This window comes from Terrapene carolina, unplaced genomic scaffold (genome assembly GCF_002925995.2).
Source record: "Terrapene carolina triunguis isolate 2854851 unplaced genomic scaffold, T_m_triunguis-2.0 Scaffold146, whole genome shotgun sequence".
Taxonomy (NCBI): domain Eukaryota; kingdom Metazoa; phylum Chordata; order Testudines; family Emydidae; genus Terrapene; species Terrapene triunguis.
In genome coordinates this window covers 922,488-936,674 of record NW_020664497.1, presented here as the reverse complement: position 1 = coordinate 936,674, position 14,187 = coordinate 922,488, and positions in this window count along the sequence as shown.

Below are 14,187 nucleotides of genomic sequence, written 5' to 3'. Positions count from 1 at the left end.
CACTGGCCAGGGGTCAGACAGGAAGTCCCTGAGGGGAGTAGAACCCAAGTCTTTCAGGGCTAGCTCCCTATCCAGCAGACCAGCCTCTCTCTCTGCTGCATGCTGCAAAAAAAAAAAAAAAAAGAGGACTCTGATAGATGGGAGCAAAACCAAGGCACCCAATTCTCTGAGACTCCAGCAAAAGGTCCCAAGATGGATGTCATGGTTGACAGCATGAAAAGCAGCACAGAGGTTAGGAATGATGGAGAATGAGCGTCAGATGAGAGGGGATCACCTAACTCCCAATGGATGGCAGGTTCTGCCCCATGCTGGGTTGTAGAACAATGGCTGCGGTGCAATTTTACATTTTAACTGAAAACCATTTTGTTTGGTCATTTTTTGTTCTGAGTTTGAGAAAAGGAAGGAATGAGAAAGTGTCATATAAGTATCAGATGTGTTTATGCCTCAAATTCTTAGGGTTTCAGCTGTATTCAGGCCAACTCTAGAACAAAGAAAAGAAACTGAATCCACAGAGTCCATAAAGTTGATGATTATTGTCATGATTTGCATTATTCACTGGGCACCATCTGTGTGCTCAGCACTGTTCAGAATATGCCAGAAAATCCAGTCCCTGAACCAATGCATATAATAAGATGTGTAACTCTGGATAAGATGGCTCCGATATTTAACTATGGCGTGTATAGTTATTGACCACACATGTTCACTGTGATGTTTATATCTGTGAGCGGCAATAGACGTTTTAGTTGATTAAGGACTAGAAGATTTTACCCTCCAATTTTCTTTCTAAAGGAAGAGCTGCCCAGAGTTCCTGTGCCTGTTTATTTTCCTTTCCTGCCTGCAGTGGCCCTGATATACCTCAGAAGTCTCAGGTTTTTTTCCTCAATTTTAAAATATAGAATTTTCTTGGTGTTTGGTTTAAAATATTCTCCTGTGAGGACTGCAACTCAATCGCTGTAGTGTTGTGTTTAAGAGCCTTCTGGAAAGTAACTAGCAGTGTTGCCAACAGAAGTAAAAGCAGTGTTGCCAACACTCATGATTTTGTCATGAGTCTCATGATAATTATTGTTTTCCTTAAAGCCCCAGCTCCTGGAGTCAAGTGGATATGTGATGATTTCAGCCTTTGTTCTTAAAGAAAAATGAAGTTTCTAGTCCTCGTGGCTGTGGAGAAAGGTTCAAAATTTGACCCCCATGCACCCTAAAGGCTCAAAAGCAGAAGACAAATAAAATAACAGATTTGGCGTTATTTTTTACATAATTTCATGATTTTAAAGCCAATCTCATGATTTTTGGTGAGCCTGATTCATGATTTTTGAACATTTGGGATTGGCAATACTGTGAAAGTGACTTGAAAGTGTCAGTTTCACTCCTGTTTAAGGTCAGTTTCTAGTTTATTATTTGTAGTGAGGTGACACCTCTAGAGCCCCAGGCAGGTGCAGTATAAACTCATGGGGCCTTGCCCTAGTAGGATGTTTCCAAAGTTAAATGATCTATTCCAAGCTTGGTGAACTGCAAAAAAGTGATAGAAAGTAATCTAGATTTTTCTACAGTTGTTTCAGTTGTTGTATTCAAGAGTTAGTAACAAATATACATTAACATTTTAAACTTAGCCAGTGTTACTTAAGTGACTTGACACAAGATGTGAGAACATGTTAATATTAGGAGCTGAGTGGGTCTAATATTTATTAAATCCTCTTTTTTTTTATATAGGAATTAGGTACAATGCTCCTATCAGATAATTTCTAAGTTATCTGCACAAAAAAAAAAAAAAAACCCTAGAGTTTTCAGGTGCCTAAGTAGTCCTAGGAATCACGGTTAAAGTTGCCCCTCCCCCCAAATCTGAAATAGGGCCCCTGTCCGAGAGGCCAGTTAGGTCACCTGGCATCATCTGAGAGAGTGAAGCCCAGCTGGGGAAGGGCTGGAACAGCACTGCAAAGACAGGAAGCTGAGAGAGAACGGGGGTGCAGGGGAAAGTCTGTAGTTGCTCCCTGGGGGGCAGGAACAAGGGGAAGTCCAGGGGGAGGGGAAGTCCTGAGAACCTGTCCTAGAATAAGGAGTCTGGCAAAAGAAGCTAGAAGTGGGTGAAGTAGCCACAGGGAGTAGAGTAGGTGCCCATGGTAAACCCAGAACCAGGCAGGAGACGATAGTGAGGCTTGGTAGGAAGGAGCACAGGGAAACAAGAAGAGGGGCCTGGATTTCTAGTTATGGGGTCCCTGGGCTGGAACCCAGTATGCAAGGTGGGCCTAGATTCCACTGGCAGTCACTGGTAGAGTGGCATAGAACCCTGAGCTGCGGTTAAACATTGTCTGGAAACAGTATTTGGACAGTTGTTCTGCTGGACTTTGTAACCCTGGAAGAGGTGGACTAAATGGTGACCTGACCAGCAGGCCACATTACCAGAAGAAAGACTACTGCAGAGCAAGTAATGAGCAGCAAGGGGGTACCTGGAGTGGCAAGATGGTACCTGATGCAGCAAGTGCTACATTCCCAGAGCAAGAGGCATGGAGGTGGGCTAGCAGTTAGGGGTAACTCCATTACAAAGACTAAGCAATTTTACACCTAACATTTACCAATTAAAACAGAAAAACATATCCTGAAAATTTTGCTCTGCCTCATATTCTAGAACAGTGGTTCTCAACCAGGACTATGTGTACCCCTGGGGGTACACAAGGACTTCCAGGGATACATCAACTCATCTAGATCAGTGTTTCTCAATCTGGGGGTTGTGGGATGGGTTTGGGGTGAGGGGTTGCAAGTGTAAGGCTGGTGTTAGGGGGAGGCAAGCAGGGAAACTGCCCAGGGCACCACGTCATTGGGGGGCCCCACGAAGGTAAGTTACATGACTCAGTCTCTGTAAGCAGAAGATGCGTGAAGCAGGTACATGAGGGCATATACCCATTTGGAGTTCAGCTTTCAGACTGGCTCAACCATCTGCAATGAAAGAAGATTGCTGATTACTACTCGTGGAGCTAACCTACCTTTCAGGTGTCACAGATGTTGCATTTTGGATGTTTATTCTCCCTGTTGTGCAGCATCATTGTCAGGCGATGTTCTGTGGACACAAGTAAATTTAAAATCTTCCCTATAGGCTATCCTATAGCCTAGGGGGAGGGTGCACTGGTCCAGGACCCAAAGGTTTTTAATTCACCTCTTTCATACTGACTACTGTTTAGTTTTGATGCACTTCACAAGCCAGGCTACTGAGAATGTCCTCATATCTCTACCTTAGGAGGGAGGCAAGCTGCATTCTTCCCATTTTACAAATAAGTTAAGAGGTTGCACAAGCTTACTTCTGGCAGAACTCAGGTCTCTACTATGGCACATCCAAGTTTCATCCACAGTGCCTCTCAGACAGTGTGTGCCAAATGTATCTACTTATAATTGTTCTAACCACTAATCCACACTTCCCTCAGGGCCAGGAACAGAACCCAGGAATACTGTTCTTCAGTCTATCACAGTTTAGCAAATAGTTGTATAACAGCCTGGCAAAATATGTGTCACATCCCCAGTAGTGGCTGATCCCCGCCCCAGTAGATTGAGTGAAAGAGGCTTACACTGTGGAGATGAGGGTCTAAACACTATTGGTGACCTGCTGGAGTGCGAGCATATGTTTGCAGGTGATGGGATTTTGGGTTTTCCCCCTTTTAAACAACTGATTTACTTAGTTCACAAAGTAAAGAAAAAGTTAAAACTCTTTAATCTGGCAGGTGTTGCACAAATCAGACATTTGAAAATAGATTTCGATTGCTTCCGTCACAGATGGGTAGGTTCAAAGGTTGAGAGGAAAGACAGCAATTCCTATAGGTTCTGCTAGTTATTCGTACATTTGCAGGAGTCTAGAAAGTGCCCTTTTTCTGTGGAGAAAGAGAATGCTAATCTGCTAGGAGCAAAGTTAGTGGAACACAAATTTCTCCTACTCCTGAACATGGGTAAAGGGACTCAACATATTTTATGGGCCACCTAATAGGGTGCGGAACTAACAGGATCCCTGCAATAGAAATTCTGTTTGTGTTTTATTTGAAAAAGTATCTTCAATGATTATTAAAACTGGTCCTGTCTCCCCAACCCACCACCAGAGACAAGATCTTAATTTACCTTTAATGACTACATCACTTTTAAATAGCTCAGAAAGCAATTGACCGATGCACTTTATCAATAATTAAACAGCTTTTGAGAAATTCTGCAAAACATTTTCAATGCAAAACAACAAACCCAAACACATTTTCCTTTCCTGTATAAATCCCCCCCCTCCCCCCCAGTTTTTTCATCCTCTCTTTTAGGTAATAAACCACATTTTAAAATAATGGAATAACAAGATTTAAAGCTTCATCTGAACTAAGTGTCAGGAAGTGTTTAAAATCAAAAAGGTTAAAATAAGAAACGGGAAACTAATGTCAAGTGTCAGTATGTGAAAAAAACCGCTCTTTGCTCATTGCAGACAAATATGTTCATTTTGTATTTCAGTCTGCAAGGGATTTCCGATCTTATTTTTTTCTGAAGACTAAGGAAAGTTAACTGAGTCTGTGTCCTTGATCTTTAACGTTACCCTGTTTCTTAGCCAGAGAATCAGCCTTATATATCCATGGGCTCCATCAAACCAAGATTCCTGTTGCAATGCAACACCCTACGTGCTGAAATACAAAATGACAGAGGGCGGATAAAATAACACTTAAGACCTTTGATTAAAGTGGGTAGAGATCTCTAGGGTTTCAGGCATTGAGATTTAAGGCATTGTAAGACATATGTAATTTCTCTCCTGAATTGGCCTTTGCTACCACTAAACCTAAAGAAGTGGCAGAACGGGAAACAACGTACACAAGGCACCAGACTCAGCTGCAGCGATTTCACTAGTCTACATGATGCATCTGAAGAAGTGGGGTTTTTTACCCACGAAAGCTTATGCCCAAATAAATCTGATAGTCTTTACGGTGCCACCGGACTCCTCGTTGTTTTTGTGGATACAGACTAACATGGCTACCCCCTGATACTAATCTACATGTTTTTCTGGTTTTGGAATGAAATTGGTGTTTGTGAAAAGTGCTGGATCAAGAGTCCAAGACCTGAAAGCTTTTGCCTACAGAAAATAGGCAGCCCAGATAGCAACAGTGCACTCTTCCCTTGCCTGACCTGCTGCCATGCCTCATATCCCGTAGGGACCACTTCAAGGGCCAGGGAAGACTGGTCATTCTTAGCCTCCTCCAACAAAGGTGCCACTGGGGATAGTGGAGTTTTAATAGGTTTTATGGAAGTGCAAAATTCTTTCATCTAAGGATCTCAAAACACTCTACAAAAGGAACCTCAGCACACTCACGAGGTAGGTAGCACTATTTTACAGATGGGAAAACAAACACAGAGATGTCTTCTGCATGGCCACACAGCATGCAGGTGAAAAAGCGATACATAAAACCTGAGTGATGAAATCAATTAAGCTCCAGGTGGGTGCAGTGATTTGAACTACAGGTCAAATGAAATGTTTTGGATATTTGTACCTTTAAAAAATAAAATTGAAGTAAGATTCATAGAAGTCATTTTGAGCTGAAACATTGAAATGTTTCAAAAATGCCAAAACAAAATGTTTTAGACTTTTTTGGGCCCCCCCGAAATCAAACAATTCAGTGAATTGACACAAATTCAGTTAACTTCTGCTTCTCCCTTACCCGAGCTAAATGCATCACCCAGCTGTGTGTGTAATGCCAAAGCATGGTGTTGTTCTAGTGAAGATTATCACCATGTTTGCAATATCACTCAAGTAAATAAAGTTTACAGCAGAAGTCTAAAGGAAGTCTTTTCTTCCTTCAGTTATTTCAGAGACAAGGTGGATAAGGTAATATCTTTTAAAGAGCTCTGTGTAAGCTCAAAAGTTTATGTCTCATCAGCAGAAATTGGTCCAATAAAAGATATTATCTCACCCACCTTGTCTCTCTAATATCCTGGGACCGCCATAGATACAACATTCTAGCTATTTGAACAGACCTGCTACTACAATGGTTTGTGTCCTCTTTTCAGGATTAATGTGTATATATAGGATTTAGGATACCTTCAGGATTTCATGTGCATACATAGTCTCACACTAGGTTTGCTATTTGACTACATTCTAGTCAAATGTGCCAGTAACAAGTTGGAAAAATCAGTGACTTTTAGTTTACTGAATGACACTTGGATATCATTAGTTTCAAAGAAAGAAAGATAAAAGTTGTTGGGTTTTGCATAGAATCTCTTCTCTGGATAGTTCTTGAAAAATCACACACCCTAAAATAAAGATTTTTAGAGGGGTGGGGTTTTTCTGTGTTTTGGGAGTTTGTTGTTTTTAAAATAGATAATCAATCAACAGGCTCTGCCATTTCGTTTCCAGTCATAGATGTTACCTCCCATTGCCTTAGGATGAGTGCAAACAAAGTTTGAATGGTCCCATCATTCTAAGAAAGTGATTTTCCTTTGTTATGGCAGAATTGGTGATGCAGACAACATAGAAGGCAAGGCAGAAAGGACTCATTCAGCTAACACTGTTAAAAATAATCAAACTCTTAATTTTCTTTATTACAGACCAGAAACAAAAAAATCCATATCACAGGCTGTTCACCCTAGCAATCTGCTGTGGATACACATGGCGAGAGATCTCACTGGCAAATATGACACACTGGATACATTCTTATGCTGTGATGGTTTGCATTTTTCCCCTCTTAATTGAGTGAAGAAACACCTTGATATGTCACTTAATAATGACTCGTATTTCAAATGCACAAGATTTGCAGGATGGAGCCTATAATACTTGACCTCTTTCCAAGCACTATACAAATATTAACCACTTCTGTTTTATATAACAGATATACTAGCCCAAATACTGCACGTATTAACAGCCTTCTGTTTCAAAGTTTTCAGGGAGCCATCTAGCTTATTTCATTTATTTAAAAAAGAGTGGGAAATGTCAACCCTCTGGCTCTCAGTGGAAACTTGAGTTTGGAATTGATGCACAAGCACGCATTTTTAGGAGCCTTCATTCAAGGCCCACAAATCTTCTTTTATTCAGAAGTCATGTTCCAGCACCACAGCAGGATCATATATTAATTAAACTAAAACAGAGCTTGGGTAGTACTGGCAGGATTTTGGCTATTCATTGTCATACTTTATTGCAAACTGTGAATCTCAATTGAGAGTTTTGAAAGTTTACTGTCCAGTGAGTGGAGCCAACAGCAAACGCCTAAGCAGTAGAGACTCTCTAGGTAAATAACCTTTTTGTACCAAAATGTTACTCCCAAGAGGCCTCTAACATCTGTTTAAAAGAAGGCTCTGATAGTTTATAAATCTGCTTTAAATTGGCACAGAGTAATGTACTCATTTAACTGCTCTAATTTTTTTATTAGGTAAATATTTTATTTTATTTTAACCTCAGTGTCATGCAATTATTTTTAATCAGATTGTTCAAAATCATGTACTGCTTTACTTTTTTCTACCCTATCAAATGGCCCAATTCCTTCCCTTTTACTAAAGTGAAATGACCTCCACTGAGGTAGAAAACAGACAGAGAAAGCAGAAAAAATGAGAGATGCCAGCACTTTTATGAATGGGATGCTAATACCAATCCCCAAAGGAGAAACTGTCAAAAAACAGCCATAAGAGAATTTATATATTTTTTACATTCTTGGATGGATTCTTTTTTTAAACCATAATGCCACAATCTGAAACACAATGAAAATGGAAACCTGTCATTCACTACTTTTATTTCTATGTTAATTTTGTTTTCTACTTTTGTGAATACAGAGCCATGCGTGCATCTATCACAGAAATGAAGACTGAAATATTTCATGTTGTACTGAGATGGCACACAGAGTACAATAAATAGTCCCACCATTATTTAGCTGCACCCAGTTCTTGCCACTGAAATATGCATTTATAACAGCATTGAAATAACAGTCAGTAGCCACGATCCAATGCAAGACTAATCATGTTCTCAGCTACAGGAATGAACAGGAGACAAATTTGACTAGTTTAAACTTGCAGTAATTTCACAGCATCTATAAAGATTGTTAAACTTCAAAGACTGAATCAACTATAATGTTTCAGAGGTGAGAGGAGAACAAGCAGCCCAATTTAAAAGGGACGCTAAGGCTCTTGAATGTACTAAGCTTGGTTTTGGATGCCAGGGATAGGTGAGCACCTCATCACATTGTCCATCTGCTCTGGCAGATGGATCATTCCACTAACCTGCTATCTCGCAGGCAGAGGGGACAGATAAGAGGAGGTATACACCCATTTGTGATGCTGAAGAAAGCTAGTGTCCTGGTTGTGTTCTTGGCTGAAACTCACAGCTGCAAAGTTAAGTTTTAACAAGGCTACTGCTCACTTTGAGGAGATGATGGACTTTGAAATCTGAAGGACAGTTAAACATCAATCAACTATTTAAGAAAACAGTAGGATAAAGTCTGGGCCATCAATCCTAGTGACAACACAGGCCAAATGGCAGCAGCAGCAGCAACAAAGGGGCAGACCTTATTGCCCAGGGACCAAGCACACCCCAGCGCCGCAGTACACAAAGGCTGAGTAAGCATGCTTTGGACAGGGAATCTAAGATGGGTTGAGAGAAGAATTCCTTCAATTTGCTTCCCAGTGGCTTGACATGATGTGACTGAATAACTGCTTAGCTGCTACCACTGCAGCCCATGGACTGTAGCAGCAACAGGGAGGTACAGTCATGTGGTGGAATCACTGGCCACGCTTCCTCTCCAATATATGGTGGCTGTGAAGTACCCCATACAGCCTGTGGCCTCCTACCCCGCACAGCTTACTGTTAGGATGCAGATATTCAGGCCTGTCTGTAAAGGCCTATACTTTAAGAATTTGGGTATATGTTTATCATTTAGCTAGTTATAGAGGTATAAAAAAAAAGAATCAAAATCACTGTCTGCCTGAGTAAGGGCCTTCTCTCACTGACAGTCTGAGGCCCTGTTCTTAAGAGAATTATGTTACAATATGTTAGGATTGGTTAGATAGATTTCAGTAAAATGACTGGTTAAGGTAGGGTGACCAGATAGTAACTGTGAAAAAAACCTGACAGGGGGTGGGGGGTAATAGGCGCCTATATAAGAAAAAGTCCCCCAAAACGGGACTGTCCCTTTAAAAACGGGACATCTGGTTACCCTAGGTTAAAGTATAGCTGAGAATATTACTATATAAATTAGGGGCAAACAGGAAGTAAGTTGGGATTCGAAAATAAGGAAAAAGGAACTTGGATTTAAGCTTGCTGGAAGTTCACCCCAAAAAACATTGAATTGTTTGCACCTTCAAACTTGAGGTATTGTTGCTCTCTGTTCATGTGAGAAGGACCAGGGGAGTGGGACAGTGAAGGAATAAGCCCTCTAACACTTACTATGGTAATTCTGCAGCTGTCTGCACCTGCGGGAGGAGAGGGCTGCATGTGGCCCAAGGAAGGGAAGATTCACTGCCACTGCAAGACCTTTAGGGCTGGAAGATAACAGCTAGAGTCCAGCAGAGGGACAAGCCAGCCATAGTTGCCAGAGAAGAGGATGAGTTGTGGTGTTCCTAGGGAGATCAGCAGCTTTCATTATAAAATCTTGCATGTGAAACTAGCTCACCTGAGGTTAGTCTGCCTGCTCCAGATAACCCACTCTGTAGGCTTCCTTAGAGCTGCTGGCCCAGGGCAGGAAATAAGGTAGAGGAAGCCAGGCTTCTGATACCACTAAATCCTATGCTCTAAGAGAGAACAGGAGACGGGGCAAGACATGACAAAGCAGGGATCAAATGTATTTTCAGTAGCACTCTGGCAGATGGTCTAACATGCAGGGTCTTTGTGGTAAAACTAGCCACTATTTCCCCAGAGGTGCTCCCCAGGGTTTGACTCTGGCCGGCCAGGCTGGCTCTATCAACAGGTGGTTGGTCCCCTGGCCCTAACAAGGTCTTCTAAGGACAGCATGTTTTCCTTTCTTTGGCCACAAGAGGTGCCTATGACAGCAAAAGCAGCAGGGGCTTATTACTACCAGGAGAATGAGACAAAACAGAGGGATCAAATATCTAAAATAAACTGACACTGTTTTTCCTTCTGAGCTATCTAGGTATCTATACTGCACTAATGAGTGCCTTACAGGTTAATTAAGTGTTCAGAAGGATCTTCTCTCTCACCTATAGCTTCCCCCCCACACCTCCTCCCTGCTCTGATTCCCCCCTCCCCTCACCTCTTCAATGCCCTCTTTCATTCATCCAGCTTTAAAATGAGGGGTCAGGAAAGAGTCATTCCAGCTTGAAATGCAAAAGTGAAACTCTGAAGCATAAGACGTAAAATTAGGATGGGTAACATTCTTTGCAACTATCTAATTAGAGCCACATGCAATTATTTTGCCAAGTTGCTGGTCAACATTTTTGTGATTTCACTGCATGTGATTTTGTGCCTTCAAAATGTTTTTTTCCCACAAGGCTTTGAGAACTAATTTTTTTGCAACACCATGTTGGCATATGAAGTGTGTCTTCATCTGAATACTATTTTGAATTTTAAAACTGGATTATTTATCTGAAAACAGGACTATTTTTTGTATGAACATGAGCCCATTGTCTGCTGAAACTGCATAATGTGCTAACATTAGCATGCAACTCCATTTGCAAGTTGAATCAAGTTAAAAATGTCTGCAAGAAAAAAAGGGATCCTGTTTTCAAGGTAACAATGAAAATTTTTGAAGGTTTTGACTAATTGGACCGTTTCCTAAAAAAACCCCACAATCAAACTGTCACCAATGTTTTCAGACTTCACTGCAAGCATTTTGTACAGCCGCAGTTTTCACTCTTGGGTATTTGTAATGATTTCAGGTACCTACAGTAACCGAGAAGGAGCACACACATTAAAAACACAAGATTCTACCTGGCAGCATGTTTCAATCACATCATCTCAGCTTCTATTCCCCTAAGCCTGAAATCATGCTGTATATTAGCTGTTTTAACAGAAGATCGGCCTGGCTTTTGGAAATGGCTAGGTTTTACATCCATATTTCAGATGTCAAGGAAGTCAGTATCTGAGGAGGCCGTTAAGAAAATGAAACAATTACAAGTCAATAAAAACTCAAAAGCCTTGGGTCAGCGAGCAACAGCAAAACCACCAAACTTCAAAAAATAAGAGGCCCAATTCCCTTCTCATATCAGTCTAAATGAACAGTAACTCCACTGCTGTCAACAGTTACTCCAGCAAAAGTGAAGAGAAGCAGGGTGGAGACTTAGCATTGCACAGAATAGGGAACCATATAGAGAAAACTGACTTTCCATCAAAAGTGAATAAAGGGCCAAATCTTTGTTCCCCTTACCCCAAGTGGGCATGAAAGCACCTAGGAGATAGAAAAGCCACATTCTGGCAGTAAAGTGGAAGAATGGGCTTGTCCAGAAGCAGAGAACCTGCATAGAAAGACTCTGTACTATTTTCTCTGCCATAATGCTTAGAATTGTGGGCAGCCACAGGAGTGGAAATGGATCCATGCATAACCAGCTGATTTCCTTTAAAGTCCCTTACTATCTTCTGCTTCACTCCCTTGTGCTCTCTCATGTCTCTCCAACTGCTCTGTCAATTGTCCCTTTGTGCTGACTCTCTTCTCTCACTGCCAGCATTCCTCAAGGTTCTGTTCCTGGTCCTGTTATGTCCCACATCTACCCCTCAAACTCATGTGACCCCATAGCTTCAATTCTACATCAGAGACTCCCAAATCTACCTCCCCCCATCCCTGACCTCTCCTGTTTTATCCAGTCTAACCAGCCCCAATTTAACAGAAAAATTGAGCTTAGCTTTCTGCCTAAACCCTTTCCTCCCTTTCTCCCTGCTTCACTGCTGCAAAGGGCACCCCCATCCTCCAAGACTCTCAGCCTTGGAGTCAAATGTGAACTCCTCTCTCCAGAGGCCATCACCAAAACCTAGCTGGTTCTCTCTCTACATCATTCCCTCTATGGCTTTGCACCTCCTCACCACCCTCCAATGTATCCAAATGGCCGCTGCTAAAATCATTTTTCTTGTGTGCTGCTAGGATCATATAATTCCCCTCCAATTGCTTCCTCTTGTCACCATGTTCAGGCTTCTTGTCCTCAGCTTCAAGACTCTGCATGACTCCACCTGTGCCCACATCCCTGCTCTAATTATGTATTATCTACTACAGCAATGCTTACCAACCCCAAAAGAGATTAAGCCCCATTGTGCTAGGCACGTAGATACACATAAAAAGAGACAGCTCCAGCCCTAAAGAGCTCACACGCTAAGTAGACAAGATAGACAAAAAGTGGGAGTCATTATTCCCATTTTACAGAAGGGAAACTGAGGTGCAGAATAGTAAGTGACCTGACCCATGGTCACACAAGTAGCATGTAGCAGAGCAGAGAACTGAACCACACATTTCTAAACCCCAGTCCAGCAGCTTAGCCACAAGCCCACCTTTCCTCTCCATCTATTCTTATTTCCTTCACTCCACCCTTCCTGCCTCACTATTTCCTTATGCTCCCAGGCTTGTCTTTGGTTTTTCATGCTGCTCCATGAGTCTGAAAATTCCTCATTTCTCCCTCTTCATTCAGAACTCCGAAACTCATTTCTTCCACAGATCATTCCAACATTATCCCACCAGAGCAATGCTACCATACCTCTGTCACTATACATACCAAACCTGCCATGCTCTATGATGGAACCAATCTGCTGGCCATCTAGGGCATTTCCTGTCTGAATGGCCTTCTGTCTACTGCGACTGTAAACTCTTTAGGTCGGGGATCATGTCTCCCAAGTGCCAAGCACACTGTTAGTGCCTACAATAGCTATGTAGAGTTGGTCAAATAACTATGTTGCCTAGAAAAGGAATTTCTTCAATGCAACTTAAGGTGGGAATTGGGTGTCCTGTGACTCCAAGAGACTAATATACTTTCCCCTAACTCCTCACCCCTTTACTTTTTTCCACTGTTTTGGCCTTATTACTCTCAGAGCAGCCCTATACCTGGAGTTACCTTTTACAGACATTTGTAAAGGCTTTACTCCTTCATTCATTCCCCAGTTTGCCTTACAATGCTTTAGAGGGGAAGATCTACTCACAACCTTTTATTTTAGAAAACCAAAAACCAAAATCCTCAATAGTTTTCCCATGTGCTTTTATTTACTCCTTTGGAAGTGGGGTTTTATAACAATGCTGCATGGAGATGGTGGATGGTGTCTCAGAGTCAGAACATCTTTCCTTCAAAGGCCTCCAGGTTGAAAACTGTGTCCAGGAATCTCCGGAGTGACACCAGGTGAGCATTCTTGTTACCCGTGGCGGGAGCAGCGGCTGGTTCTCGGCCAACATACCTTTGTAACACAAGAGACAATGGGGTAGACAACAGCGAGGAGAGAAGTGACAGAACACTAAAACTAACAAGGATGCGTACATGCAATGTAGACAGAATATACTGCTAAACAACAGCTTTAGACAACATGCAAGTGTAAGACAGGAAAACTCTCCTGTCTTTTGCCCATGAGAGACTTGCTCTCATGCCTCCAGTTCTAGCTCCACTGGAGATTTGAAGGGATATAGCATGTTTCTGGTTATAGAGCAGACTGTCAGCTGGTGTAGATCAGCATAGCTCACTGGCTTCAACAAAGCTATGACAATTTCACCAGCTGAGGACCTGGCCTAACAGATCTATTTGATGTCTGGGTCTACGTGAGTGGAGGAAGGGGTGGCTTTCACTAATTAGATAGGCTGCTATTGGTGAGGAAGGAACCAGAATCTGGATCATTCTTGCACCAATCTCCCTACAGTGATATAGAAGCAAACAGGCTGGAAAAATAATTGCGAAGGAAGCTTAGTGGCTCAGATATTGTTCCATTCAATGGTTGTTTCCTCCAGAGATGCACAATTTGGAATGGGATTTTTAGAAGGGAAAAGCAGCCCATTCAGAAGTACAAAAGATAAACATAAGGCATGAAAGTGCGATAGGGCCAAACAATATAGACCATGGGTAGGCAACCTTTCAGAAGCGGTGTGCCGAGTCTTCATTTATTCTCTTTAATTTAAGGTTTCGCGTGCCGGTAATACATGTTAACGTTTTTTAGAAGGTCTCTCTCTCTAAGTCTATATTATATAACTAAACTATTGTTGTATGTAAAGTAAACATTTTGAAAACCTTGTTTAAGAAGCTTCATTTAAAATTAAATTAAAATGCTGATCTTACGCCGCCAGCCTGCTCAGCCCACTG